The sequence below is a fragment of the Macaca nemestrina genome, chromosome 7 (genome assembly GCF_043159975.1).
Source record: "Macaca nemestrina isolate mMacNem1 chromosome 7, mMacNem.hap1, whole genome shotgun sequence".
NCBI classification, from domain to species: domain Eukaryota; kingdom Metazoa; phylum Chordata; class Mammalia; order Primates; family Cercopithecidae; genus Macaca; species Macaca nemestrina.
The window spans coordinates 78,347,334-78,361,262 of record NC_092131.1 but is presented as its reverse complement, the minus strand read 5'-3'; the positions used below and the strand labels follow the sequence as shown (position 1 = coordinate 78,361,262).

The following is a 13,929-nucleotide window of genomic DNA, read 5'->3' as shown; positions in this document are numbered from 1 at the left end:
TGGATTGAGTGCCCATATCAATATCTTAGCTATGAATCTAAACTAGAGTTTTGCAAAATGTCATTGAGAAAAACATGCAGAGTTACAAAGGATATCTTTGTATTATGTCTTACAACTCCATATTTTAATTATCACTGCTAAAAAAAAGACCCAAGGCCTATTAAAAGGACACATACAACATACAGGAAATCAATAGCAAAACTACCTATACCTAGATATAACCAGAACACTAAATTGAATATAATTTGACTTTAATATGAAAAAGAGCAATCCTTAAAATAACTTGCTTGAATACAAAATCTGCAAACACTATGTTCACCATGTTATTCCTCCTGTCAGAAGGAAAGTGTTCAGTTATTGTAGTTCATTTTCACACTGCTATAAAGAAATACCCAGACTTGGGTAATTTACAAAGGAAAGAGCTTCTGCATGTCTAGGGAGGCCTCAGGAAACCTACAATCATGGCGGAAGGTGAAGGGGAAGCAGGCACCTTCTTCACAAGGAGGCAGGAGGAGAAGTGAGAGTGCAGGAAAAAGTTCTATGTATAAAACCATCAGGTCTTGTGAGAATTCACTCACTATCAGGAGAACAGCATGGGGGAAACTGGCTCCATGATCCAATCACTTCCCTCCCTCCATGCATGGGAATTACAATTCGAGATGAGATTTGGGTGGGGACACAGAGCCAAACCATATCAGTTATATTTTTTGTTAAAACTTACCTCATCTAGCCAGGCATGGTGGTTCACACCTGTAATCCCAGCACTTTGGGAGGCCGAGGCGGGTGGATCACCTGAGGTCAGGAGTTCTTGACTAGCCTGGCCTACATGGTGAAATCCTAGTCTCCACTAAAAATACAAAAAATTAGCCAGGCATGATGCCACATGCCGGTAATCCCAGCTACTCAGGAGGCTGAGGTAGGAGAATTGCTTGAACCCTGGAGGCGGAGGTTGCAGTGAGCTGAGATCATGCCCTTGCACCCCATCCTGGGCAACAGGAGCGAAACTCTGTCTCAAACAAACAAACGAAAAAAACTTCTCTCATCTATTTAAGATAAAATGAAAATATGCATTCTAGAAACCACAAAAATACTCTGGAAACTTAAGTGTCTATGCGAAAGCATATCTTTATTTATAAAAAAAGGAGACAATTGTATGTGGAAAAGCCCAAAATCAACTTTAAAATGTTAAATTCTTGAATATAGAAAACTGATCTACATACATTTTCAACTGGAAGTACATATTTGATGCTGGTACAGTTGCTTAAATTTTATATACAAAAGACAAAACATCTTGCCCATCAGATGGTGAAACAACACAAACGTAATAGGGAAAATCTGAATTCTTCAGGCTGACTTCCCAGAGGACCTGAGCCAGACAAGAATTCTATGCTGCTCTTTAGGATTGTGTATTGCAAGTAGATGACCAAATGAGATTATTCTCACTACAGTTCTAGGGAGAGGGAGAGGGTAAGGCCAAATCTGTAGGGCCGCAGAGACAGACACTACCCAAAGAGCACCTATTTCTACTTAAACTGTTAGATGAGGTAATGGAAAAAACTTGCTTAATACCACAGGGCCTAGCACGTTCGAAACACTCAACAGGTATTAGCAATTAATATCAACAATGTCAGCATGCTTGCACTCTGACCTGTTAAGGGAACACTGACTCTCAATGTAAATTACACATCCAATTACTATAGCTACCATTTCTTGCTCTGTCAGATGATGTTCATAGCCAAGATCAACCCACCTTTTGGTTCCAGCCAGGACTTTGCAGAGACCTGAACTGTATAAACAAAAAAAAAAGTTAGGGATCAAATTAGTTTTGCCAGGGCTAACTCTGTACCTCTGGGTAAACACTGAGCTGTTCATTAGCAAAATGGAATTTGAATTTCAAAGATGAATGAATATTCATTTACTTTGGGTAATTACATACTAAGGTATTCAAAATATATTTGTTGAATGAAAGACTGAATTAATGAATGGATATGTGCAGACTTCTCTCCAACCCAACTTTTTCTATTTAGCTGGTAAATAGAAAACTATTTTCTCTTTACCAGCTAAACTCCCTTGCAGCTTCATTTTAAAGTTAAAATATCAAAGTAGTAGAGAAGGAACCACAAATAAAACAGGTATTTTGCTCAGGACCACACTTGACTATATTGTCTGTCCCACTACATAATTAATCATTGCCAACCCCAGTCAAATGTGGGTATGGCAACAACACTGTGTCAGGGTTTGCCAGGTGTGGCAAATTACTGCATCTTCCTCTTTCCAAGTTTCAGCCTGGAGTCTAGCAAAAAGCACTTAAGAACCTCCCAAGGCAGGGATCCTGACTACACCAGTGTACTAAGGAACTGGGCTTTTTCCCTGCCTGGTCGGGGGAACTCAAAGTTCTGAATAGCTAACCTCTTATGCCTGCATGTGCTCCAACTGCAGTCTGCATACCTGACTTTGATGCACTTTTTCAAAGGTATATGCAAAACCCTCTCCACTCAGCTTAGGCTCAGATCCCAGGCTGGCTGCTTGCCCTGTCTCAATGATTCCCTGCTGCCTCCATTGCTGGCACCGACACAAATGCAGCTTTGTATCTACTCACTACAAAAACCTTGAATCTGTTCTCTTCTCTCATTGATTCCTTAGCACTCGAAGCTAAGCTAATTATATTTTATGCAATGTAACTATATGCAAAAATTTTAATGACTAAGCAAAATATAGAAAAGAGCCAACTTGAACTATATCACCACATAAACAGTGTAAAGGATGGTTTAATATTTAAATAAGTGCCAGTCTAAAGGAAGATGACAGAATGCACGTATTAACATAGATGAACAAACCCAAAGTGTTTGTGTTTATTCTCATTTTCTAAATTGTGTCATTAAAATCAACTGTGGTTAATTCAGATCTATTTGAGAGGTTTCTCACTGACTTTAAAATGAAAAGCCTTCTTTAAAAAGTGCACCAAATGACCTTTTAATCATCAAGGAAAAAAAAAATTCCACAGTTGACTGCACACTACAACAGTAAAGAATTAATCTTGTTATGGCAAGACTACCATTAGAAACATCTAAATTATTTAAGATAAATTAAACATAAGATAATTCGTTATTTCTTTCTATTCCTCTAGTAAATCATAGTTAACACGAATCCTGTAGAGAGTCTCATGATTTATATCCTTCCAGCATATTCTCACCTTTCCATTCCAGACGATCAAAATGTCCCTAGAGGGAAATTGTTGAGAGCAACATGGAAAACATGACAGTGAGGCGGAAAATCCAGGTTTAAAATACATGCCTTTGGCACAAACTCGTGAAAAAACAAAACGAAACGTGGGAGAAATTTATTGATAGTAGTCTAACCATTATGAGATCCTGGAACAATTTACAGAACTATGCAATGGAACATTCACTGAGGATTCAGCTTAACACATCTTGTAACATCCACCCTTTCCGGATAGTGGAACATGTCTCCTTGTCTCAAGGTTCTTCCTAAGTGACTATTAAGAATGTATACACTTTAAAAGTCTAAGTAGATGCATAGTCCACGAAACACTTCCAGCTGTGCTTCTCAAATAGCACAATTCCAGCCCCATGTTTATTTTCCAGTAAACTACAGAAATCATAATGGCATTTATGTCTACCAGTTTAAATGTAGTATCTCTTCTTTACATATTAATAATACTCATTTCTTCATTAGCTTAAGACTTTCTTGCTACCTTCAATATAGGTATAAGCAAAGGGAGCATTTCGATAAACAGCTTAGTCATGTCAGGCCGGGTGTGGTGGCTCACGCCTGTAATCCCAACACTTCAGGATACTGAGGTGGGCGGATCACAAAGTCAGGAGATGGAGACCATCCTGGCCAACATGGTGAAACCCTGACTCTACTAAAAATACAAAAATTAGCTGGGCATGGTGGCACGTGCCTGTAATCCCAGCTACTCGGGAGGCTGAGGCAGAAGAATCACATGAACCAGGGAGTCGGAGGTTGCAGTGAGCCGAGATCTCGCCACTGCAATCCAGTCTGGACAACAGAGCGAGACAGAGAGACTCCGTCTCAAAAAATAAATAAATAAATAAATAACAGCTTAGTCATGTCAATAGCTCATTAAAACTCTTCTTAGAAGCTTTTTATCAGCAGTTCTGGGAAATCAGTCCAGAAAGAAAATCAGGCTTCCTGAGCTACCAACAATGAACAATAAAGCAAATAACTATGTGCCACACATTCAGGAATGACAACAGACACATGGTGGTAGTGAGATGATTTCACTGTTTTTAAAAATGTTTTATTGTTATTTAAATCTATTGTTATTATAGTTAAGAGAAAAATTGTTACCATAAATGCAACATTTAAATAAACTGGAGAGTTATTTGCTTTTTAAGTTCTCATGATATGAAGTCCAATATGTGAACTTCGTTTAATTTTCTATTATCCTTAAGTGCTAGGTGACCTTTTTCTCTTAAAATATAGCCTCAGCCATATCATGACGAATCACCAGAAGTTTACATTTACTCTGACTTTGTACCTCTTTGGTTTTAGGGTGTCTTTAGCTTCACTGACAGTTTTATATTTCAATGGATCGTAAAAGCTGTCATCCAGGATATTGTGTCCTCGATGTTGTAAATAATCTATTTTATGTGACCCTATGATTACTAAAAAATGGTTCCCACATATTGAAATGCCCTCAAATTCCTGGAATTCTAAGAGACTATATTTTCTCTGTTGCTTCCTTCAGCAGAAAATAAATGTAAACTACGTATATTTGTAGTATTTGGGGACCTACTAGGCCCCCAAAAATGATTCATTTTAAATACATTTAGATAAAGATGACATATTAAGGCCTGAAGGATTACAACTAATTTTTTCAAATATATATTTATATACTTTACTTTTTATGTTGGCTTGAGCATTTTTGGAAGGTTGAGGACATGCTTCCTTGGGTCATCTTTGAAAGTATGTTTCTTTCAAGTTTACATACCTGGTATCTGTGAAATTTTGAACGAACATAAATGTTCTTCACAAGAACTACAGTGGGCTTCTGCCAAATCAAAATGAGGGCAGGCTGTGAGTGATCAGAGGCCCACTGGCACATAAACATATGTAACCTTTTAATAATGCCTTCTCCCAACTAAGCCAAGCACAAGGATGTGTGGCAAACTGACACATTTTGACTTTTGCTAAGATTTCAAAAAACATCCAGATTTCTTCACTGAAAGGTCCCCTATCACTCTGAAGATGACCCTCTGAAAAGCTGTGAACATTGGCTTTCACTAACTCACACCACAAGGGAAAAAGGAACAGTATAATAAGATTAAGAGGAAGGAGACTTATTTTTATTTAACAAATACATATCATTTGCTATATTATAGACACTGTTTTAAGTATCTGTAAGTATTGGTTCAATAATCCTCGTGACCTCTAACTTTATGGTGACCTCTAACTTTATGGTTAGGTATCATTATGTAACCTCTATTTTACAAATGACAATACAGAGGACAGGGAGATGAGGTAACCTGCCAGAGATCACTGGGCTTGTTAACTTCTAGGCCAGGATTTGAACCCAAGCAGCGAGACTCCAGAGTCATGCTCACAAGTGCCTTATCCTGCCTCTGCCAGCCACTGCTTCCCTAATTCTTCTTATAAATTCCACCCAAAAATCCAATAAAGAAAGAAAAGAAAACATTGTGATTACAAAGGAAAATAAAATTGTATAGCTTTGCCATTTTTTCTTCTCAGTTAAATGCAACTATTTTTTCATTGAAAAAAGATTTGTCTTCTAAACACAAATGACAAAAACAGCAGGGAAGGAAATGCTATTTTCAAGTTTCTAGGAGGTTATCATAAACAATGAAGACAGAAAAACAAATTAAAGTTGTAAAAAAAATGGCATTTGACAGTATTTCTTCTACCTTGCTGCCTATGACAATTTGACTGCACTGTGTTCAGTGGCTGTACAGAGCACCCTAGGGTGTGAAAATGAAAGATGACCACGCTTGGAAAGAAAAGAGAAGCATATTGTAAGCAAGTGTAAATGCACAGTAAGGTCTGAATGTTGTGGAAATAAGCCCAGGCTGCTTCTCAATTCATGAGTTTAGCTGAGATGGCAGAACAGATGACAAACAACAACAAACAGAAACACCATACCACACAATTCTCTCCAATATTGGGGATAAATATCCACAGCAGTTTATTTAATTTGATGCTAATTTTCTTTCTTGTTTAACCAGTCTAAATATTTGCTATCTATTAAATATTCATGTATTGTGTTTTAATACCTTCAGGTTTTCATTCTGTAAGGAATTAATTTTTTAAGTACCTGTAGTCAAAATAGTGCACTTTCCTCAAAATAACAACAAAAGCCTTTATTCAAAGACTTAATATCAATTAATTGATCAAAATAAGGGTCTGAAAGAGAATTCGATCTTCTTGGCATTTAACATTTCAAAACTGAAAAGAATACTTTATTTGAAAAAAAAAAAGAAAAGAAAAGTTAACCTATGCTCCAGTACAACTATTTCGTTTGGTTTTAATATCAATGGAAACTCAGTAATAATTATTTTATTTCTCCTTGCAGTATCAGAAAGAGCCTAGTTATTTACAAAATATTGGCATATTCAATCTGTTCCTCTTAGATGTAAACTTTTTAAAAAATGATGTTTTATTTCTAGGTGAAGTTTCATAATTAGTATCAATTTACTCTAAGAAAATTAAGCAATAACTTTAATGTACTACTTATTCATATTAGATATACTAATAACCCATTAGTACTTCAAATCTAGCTACCAGTTAGTTTAAGAAAAATTAGCAAAATCTACTGACCTATTAAATCCCAAAATAAGAAATTTCCTATTAAAAAGGGGGTGGGGGTACACTATATTCTTCAAAAAGTCAATGTCAGAAAATACAAAGAAAGGCTATGTAAATGTCTGCATTAAAGGAAAGTAAGGAGACAACAACAAAATGCACTGCCTGACCCAAGGCTGTATCCTGTACTGGAAGGAAAAATATACTCTAAAGGAAGTTATTGGCTCAATTGATAAAACTGAAATATAAATGGTAGGTTAAAGTATTTTATTAATGACAAATTTACTGATATTGATCATTGCACTGTAGTTTTATAAAACAATACCTGATCCTTAGGAAACACATATTGATGTGGATAGGTACAAAGGGCCATGGTGTATAATATCCTCAGACAGTTCAAGAATAAAAAAAAAGTCTGAGACAGAAAGAGAGAGAGCACACAAATAATAAAGCAAATAGGGGCCAGGCGCGGTGGCTCACGCCTATAATCCCAGCACTTTGGGAGGCCGAGGTAGGTGGATCACGAGGTCAGGAGCTCAAGACCATCCTGGCTAACACAGTGAAACCTGTCTCTACTAAAAATACAAAAAATTAGCCAGACGTGGTGGCGGGCACCTGTAGTCCCAGCTACTTAGAAGGCTGAGGCAGGAGAATGGTGTGAACCCCGGAGGCGGAGCTTGCAGTGAGCTGAGATCGCACCACTGCAGTCCAGTCTGGGGTGACAGAGCAAGGCTCTGTCTCAAAAAATAAAATAAAAATAAAATAAAATAAAATAAAATAAAGCAAATGGGGTAAAATGTTTAGCTGAATCTGGGTAAAAGCTAGAGGAATGTTCTTTGTGTTATTTTTATTGTTGGCAAATTTTCTGTAAATTTGAAATTATTTCCAGATTAGAAGTAAAAACAACAACAATGAAACACTATCGACCTGAACCAACAGTATGAATTCAACTCCACGAAGAACACAAAAGCAGAGACCCTGATGTTTGCCCTCAAGGTATTGATATTACTTTGTAGACAGTCGCAGACATTCAAGTCGGAAGAGATGTTGGTCCACAGAGAGTGCCAGTTATTTCTAATATGAAGGTCTCTCCAGAAAGATTCATCCACTATAAACTCAGCCTCCACAATGAGAAGGTGAGGCATATCCACCCTAAACACAATGGTTACGGAATCATAAGGACACCCCACATTACCCCTGGAAATAAGGTTCATTCATACCACCAATATAGAGGCAATACTTTCTGGCTACTACCTGAGTGGTCTGACTCAGCGAATATTTATTTAATGCCTACTATGTGCAGGCACCAGGCTATGTGTTAGGAAAAGATTAATAAACTTTGGCACTAGCTTTAAAGGAAATCACAGGCTAAGCAGAAAAAAGCACATATATTCTGTAATTAAAATAGAATCTATGAAATGCCGTTGTAACAAAGGTGTGTGCCAAGTGTTCTGAGAAGGCTTCAGTGAATAGATGAGACCAAACTTTTTTAGTTATTTAATAAATATTTACTCCGCGTCAGAGAAAGGAACCTTAAGGAGGAGTACGTGCTCCCCTAGTTGACAGGAAAAGAAGTGAGAAGGGAATTCCAGGGAAAATCAACTAATAACACAAGAGAATGGCAGGAAGTCAACCAAGTAAAGGAGTTTTCGTTGAATAATAAGCAGATCAGTATGGCTGGGAACACAGCATCTCCAGGGAATATGGATAATGGGGAAGATAAACCAATTAGGGCCAGATGCTGAATGGCCTTGTATAACACGCTAAGGAGCCACAAGATCATCCTGTGGAGAGAATGGTAGAATATTTTCAACATTAAAAAGGTAAAGAAAGGGGAGGGAGAAAAGGAACAGCAGCTCACATAGTCTTCAAATGTGATCAGAGCTTGAATTGAGACAACATCGACAAGGAAAGAGGCACATATGAAGTGGAATGAGTTGTGCTCAGCAACCCACTGATTGTGTAGGATGAGATGTAATGGGGGAAGGGGGTTAAGATGATGCAGCTTTCTAGCTTAAACTCTGGGAGTCATTAACAGTGATGGAGGGAAATGGGAAAAGATGAAGTCAGTTTTGAACATGTTGAGTTTGAAATTCAAGTGTAGTATGCTTAGAGATGTTCAATAGAGACGTTATAATTACAGGAGATACACTGAACTTCAGAGTAGAAGTTAGGGTAAATATAATGAATTTTTACCTGTTCAGAATAGATTTTAGGGTAACACTGAGGATGATTAAATACACGACTGTGTTCTTGTATTCTCTAAGGTTGATTGCATAGATTGAGGAGACAGTTGAGATAGACATCTTATGATTGTCAGAAAGATATCAATCCAAAGGAAGGAAGGAGAATGAGCAGCAGCCAGAATTCTGTGGTAACTCAGAGTACACAGCTCTTGGTATGTGGGTAAGGTACTCAGTGACCACGGTTCCACTAACACTCAATTCACTAAGGTCTATTAGTGAAGTGCCGGATGCTTTGCTAGATCCTGGCTGCTATCATATTAGCCTGTTTTCTGTTCTATCTGAATGACATACTGACTTTTAAGTTTGAATAGAGACAGAGTTCAAGTTAAGTTCTCATTCTCTTCACTCTCTCCTTACACACTGAATTGCAAAATTAAACAAAGGACTTTATTTTAAAAGGAAGCAAAATCAGGGACACACTGGAACTTTTATAGACATTCAGGGCTTATAAAGCAACACAAAGGAAAAAAGGTTCACAAACTAATTCTTGAACACATTCACCCCTCTTTTAAAAATTACTGATGGGCAAAATATCATAATAAACCATTGTTAAAATAATACAAATGTTCTGATTGCAACATGGCAATTCTAGGCAATTCTGGGTTAAACAATAGCATCCTCCACATGAATGCCTGCAGATGCACAGCTGAGACCATGTGTGCCTGCACACACACCCACACACACAACCTCCTCAAGCAGACAGACTTCACAGTCAGAGCAACCTTTTAAACACTTTGCCTTTATCACCCACAGAGACCACCAGTCTAGTGCAATCATCTTTCCTCTCATAGAGACCATGATACCTGTAATCAGTAGCTCAGCATAGCAACCAGGTTTTACAACTAACTCCATGAACCAATTTGTTTCATATTTAATTTTTCTTTTTAAATTTTATGATTAATGCACTGCCCAGATCTTCAATGTTTTTGGCCTCCAAGGTCACTATGGAAAGCAATCTGTTTTTCTCGTACAATCATTTGAATAAATAATGCCCAGTCATCTGACTGCAAGTATTCATTACACATGAGCTATAGAAAATAATCACTCACAGATCAAGTTTAGTAGCTTCAAAACAAATGATGCAGAATGATTTCTATAGAATTCTTGAAGTGGTTTCTTCAGAAATGATCCGAATTTCATCTTGTAGGCATTGCACAATTTTCCTTTTTCATTTAGTGAGTATTTATCTTGGGTCAATATTCACTTTATGCCTTTCTAATTCGGCAAATAAAGGCTCAGATCCAAAATGGCTTTGCCGTTTGTCTAGCATGTTAACAGAGCAATAATTATTTTAGTGCTTCAATCTGGACAGTCAAAAAGATGACCTTATTTTGAACCTCCTGTAAGAGAGACAGTACTGTTTATAAATAAAATCTCATGCTGAGAAATCCTTAGCTTCCTAAGGAAGAAAGCAATCACTGTGTTTGCAGGCAGCTAATGTTCTGCCCTTTACTTTAGGTATATAGTATCTAGATTTTCATCAACATTTTATAAAATGCAGATCTCAGTACAGAATCCTGGGTTTTGTTCATGCATATCTGGAAACTATTCTCTTTAGGGAATATCCCACAAGCAGCTAGGTTGCAAAAGGGACATTCTTTACTGATTCAACAAGCAAGGAATATCCCACAAGCAGCTAGGATGCAAAAGGGACATTCTTTACTGATTCTTTTTACAAAGAAAATACTCCCACAGTTCTAGTTCAGTCCCACGACATTCTTAAAGGGACATCTAACTAAAGAAGAGCTAGATATTTCTGTGAAGAATCAAAATGATTTTTAAAAAAAATCTCCAAAGAAATTTTAAAGTAAAGCCAAAAGTAAATTAACAAAAGATGGATTCAAAATTGGAAACAATGCAGCCAGGTTTAAAAGTCACATTTTGAATTAAACAGGCCCCAACTCCAACATTTACAGGCTAGGTAACCTTAGACAAGTTGTTTGATTTTGCTTGGACTCCACCTGGAAATAATTGAATATACTATGTGTGAATCAACTAAGCCCAGCACTGAGTACCCACAGGCACTCACTTTCTCCTTGGCTTCCCATTTGATACTGTAAATAACAACATCGTTAGAGAATTCCATAATTTTCACATTATGTGAATGTGTGGTTTGGTTTATATTTCAGTGATTATTTGCCAGTCTGTACACAAAGAATATCACAAAATATTCCCTTTTGGTATATGTTAAATTCCCATCACAAGTGAATTCACAAGCTGTTATTTTTAATATTTGTCATTCGTAGAGTTTATGTGTTCCAAGAATAATGCAAAAGAAAAACCCATTCAAATGCAGATGTTAAAGTATGTATTTAATTAATAAATATAAACAAGCTCATAATTTTAAAATATCCTGGGTCCTGACCCCATTGAATTGATAGCTCTAAATGATAGAATCATTGAATGAATACTGTATTGCCACTTCTTTTGTGCTACAAATACAAATACAAAACACTCTTTAATGGAGCACTGTCCTCATTATATAACCGACCACTGACATAAAAGGGAAGAAGGTCAAGTCCACTTTTGAAAAGCTCTTAAGTAACACGTCAGAGGACAGAAACGTTAGGATGAGACCATTATAAGTTGCTGATAGAAGAGGAAAGATAAAGTTTTCAATCTTTGATTCTCAATTGTAAAATTCCAAAATATCACATTCACATTACTAAACATTTTTCATTTGAATGATGAATAGCCACCTGCTGAAGTCGAAGAAATAGGAGCTCACTCCTAATTGAAGACAGCAAGATTGTGTGTATTTTCCATTGTGTATTTTGGCTCTCCAAATGTTCAATTTGAGAACTCTGGGGCTAAGCCTTAGAAACACCCCCTGTTCTCCATAAGCTGACACATTCTTCGGACACAGACTGCATGCATTCAGTATAATTAGAATACGCACAGTTGGAACGCAGTGCTTGAGGCCCTTGCATTTTTAAATCAGTCTGTGTGAATTTTAAGTGAGTTATTAGCCATGGCGAGGGTGCAGCAATTCTGTATTTGTAAGTTTCTTAAAAGGAAATAATAGGACCCAAATGTTCTAATGTTCCTTTATCGTTTCAGAGAAACAGCCTCTGTCACACTTGCTACCTTCTGCCAAAGTCTACAAGGATCAAACTTAGTGGTAGCCAACTAAGCTAAATAATGCTTGTCCAAGTTTCTAAAACAAGTATTCACAATTTTCCATTTATGAAAATTAGAGGTAAGAACTATACTTTATTATTTTGAACCACCACATGATTTAAAAAGTAAACTTAACTTTTAACTTTCCCATCCTCCTTGAAAACCCCAACCACCGCTTTTTAAGTCACAGGAGCAGGAGCAGCATAGTGCCCTCTTTCCTTACCTGATAAATGAGATCTCTCAACTGGAAGTCAATTTAGAATCAACATCATTTTCTTCTATTCAGGGCCCAGCACCAATATTCAGGCAAAAAATGTTAGGCTCCCCAATTATAAACTGTGTATCAAATGATCTTTCAAAAATGGTACTTGAAAAACAAACAATTTGGCTGACATCAACAGAATATATTCATATGCAGGAAATTCACTCAGTATACTGATGAAACTATTCTATCAGATACCCTGTTAAATACATTCTTTACTGCTTAACAGTCTAGGTCAGTGATTTGGAGATAGTTATGAAATCGGCCACATGAAATCTGTAGGTATATCCTTGAGGATGTGTCTTGCTTACATATTTTTTTTAATTAGAGAGCCTTATGATTGCAGACATTCCAGCATTTGTCAGTAACGGTGACACCATATTCTTTCACTCAACTGGACACTAACTCAGTAGATATCTGCTTGTCAGTAGACTGAAAAGCCAGATAATTATCACCTCAATAGAAGATCCTTTCAGATTAATGCTGTATTCCATGGAAGGACTGGAATATCCATGCTTCAAATTTTTATTGAGTCTAAAATTTTCCAAAGAAATTTAAGACTTTTGGTTCAAAATCTAGTGAACCGCCAGTTTTCCTTAATGTGGAATTCAAAGATATGTGGTCTTTCCTGAGTTTCAGAAGACAGATTTTCTCAGGTTACATGTGCCAGGAAATGTGGTATGTACGAAATACGAATACTGACACAGTCAAAAGGGCAAAATAATGTATAAAAGACTGTTTATTTACAACATGATAGAGGTATGCTCAGAAAGGGGTATTATGTGGCAGATATAAGGTCTGCAAAGTAATTTTGAGCTGACACTTGACAGACTATAAGACGTAGTCATTGGTCAGGTAAAGGGTCATATATTTAAATGTGTATGTGTGTGTATATGTATGCATTTGTGTGTGTGTGTTTGGAAGAAGTCACTACCATGACGCAGGAGAAATTCACTCTAGTAAAAGTAGCACACATTTCAGTGGGGTCGAAGATGTAAAGTAGATACTTGCCAGTTCATCAAAGATGATTTACAAGTTTATACCAAGGTATGAACTTAATCCACAAAGGGATCGTTATTTTAAATAATGTAAAGAGGATAGTGACATGGTTTCAACTGCACTTTAGTCCTCTTAGACAGAATTGAATTTTAAGACCTGGACTGTTTATGAACTGTAACTTTCCAAATAGGTTTGCCAATATTTTGTCAACATAGTGCTGTCTGAAAGATATTTTTTTCCTATCCAGTTGTGTTAAGCTAAATTATGAGAAAAAAATTATATTGTTCATTTCCTCCTCCTCCACAATACAGGCAGGCAAGCCCTTGCTTTCCATTGTTTTGAGGGTTTTATTTTCCCCCACTAAAACAAAAATGAACATCTATACTTGACTTTTGTTCTCTAAAACCAAGGCTTCTTGAGAGCACTATGCTAGGTCTTCAGAGACAATGGACTCATAGAGGAAAAGAAGTCATTATACAAAAAGGATACCGGCACATG

The 13,929-nt window shown here is 36.8% G+C and overlaps 1 protein-coding gene across 2 annotated transcripts in view; it reads right to left on the bottom strand.

The window, feature by feature from the left end:
* LOC105477914 (protein kinase D1) overlaps positions 1 to 13,929 on the bottom strand; it is a 373,044-nt gene that overhangs the window by 252,966 nt on the left and 106,149 nt on the right. The gene's annotated exons all lie outside the window — the stretch shown is intronic.